The sequence below is a fragment of the Gavialis gangeticus genome, unplaced genomic scaffold (assembly GCF_001723915.1).
Source record: "Gavialis gangeticus isolate Ggan-Ray unplaced genomic scaffold, GavGan_comp1, whole genome shotgun sequence".
Classification (NCBI taxonomy): Eukaryota; Metazoa; Chordata; order Crocodylia; family Gavialidae; genus Gavialis; species Gavialis gangeticus.
This window is the reverse complement of record NW_017728992.1, coordinates 85180015-85181455: the sequence shown is the minus strand read 5'-3', so window position 1 is coordinate 85181455 and position 1441 is coordinate 85180015.

Sequence of the window (1441 nt, the reverse complement as noted above, 5' to 3'; positions counted from 1 at the left end):
CGGGGGGAGGAGTGGGGGGAGGCATGCACATCCCATCTAGTGTCTCAAGGTCTATACTCAATTCAGCACCCTACAGTGGGGAGAAACAAAAATGTGGGGTGACTGGCATGAATAATTTGAAATGACAGCTGAGTTAAGTGGATGGAATAAGGACACTAAATTAAAGTTTCTAAACTTTTTGCACACAAGGAATAACAGGGAGGTCTACTGTGAGTTTAGCAGTAAAGTCAAACAGGATTACAAGAACTTGACAGGAGCCCTCAGGAATGCTTTGGAACCAGGTACAGGCCTTTACTGGGACTACGCAGGGTTTTTTAATTGTAAGAAGACTTTAGCAGAATTGGAGCAAGAGTTTGGCTTTGTCCTAAGATGATTCACTGTAAAAGCCTCCCCACAAGTCAGCCCTGATTCGCCGACCCAGGACCAGTTCATCAGCAATGCTTCCAATGGGGAGAAGCAGGTCCAGCTTCCACAGGAGAAGCCCCTAACTTGGATCATGCCATAAAGCTAGCCACTGAAATGAAAGTGGTGAGGAAACAGGAGGCCCTAAATATCTAAGGCACTGAGAAAACAGTACATTGCATGTGTATGCCAGGGAGGAAAAGTCAGGAGCACATACCCTGACCCTGGAGGTGTCAGCCTTGTGAACATTAATGGAAACATTGAGAGAGATCTGAGGTGAACTGGACCAGCTCAAGAAGAGTATAGAGACCCAGACCCAGAAAATACATGCAAGTGGGAGATCCTCTTGGACCACAGTGGCTGGGGTGTTGTCAGGAGAATGATGATGGATGCTGGTACTGTGGCAACCATGATCACTTCCAAAGGGAATGCCTAGAGAGAAGGTGGCATCTAGGGCAGGGAAGCTGAGGTGGGAAGAGGAGAGAGGCCCATCCACTGCTAGAAGATACAGAGGCCCACAGAATAAGGTGGTGATTGTTGGTGTTACAGGGTTGGGATACTACTTGGAGGGAATGCTAGGAGAATTTCTTTTCTAGTTCCTCCAGGTACCCATTGTACATAGCCAGGTATAGAAGCAAGCTACAAGAGAGGCAGAAAGAAGCCTTCAACTCTGCAGGCTAGTGGCCAAGGCAGCCAATGGAGAAGCAGTTTCAATTCTGGGAGAGCTGAGCACAGCTGTGAACTTCTGAGGTCTATAGCTGCCATGATAAATCCTCATAGCAAAGGATGCCAATCAAGATGCCTTGTTAAGTACCAACTCCCTACAAAATATCAGGTCACTATGAATTTTGTAGGTTGTTCATGTTTCTTTCTGGGGAAGCATATCCCCTTGTATAGCACAGATGACAAAGTGAGGGCATCCAAAGTGGCAGTGGAGAACGAATCTAACAATACCTCCTAGAAGTGAGATGATGATCATTGGGAAACTGAAGAGATGGTGCTATGACAAACAGGAGGGCTTATTTGAACCTAAATTCAC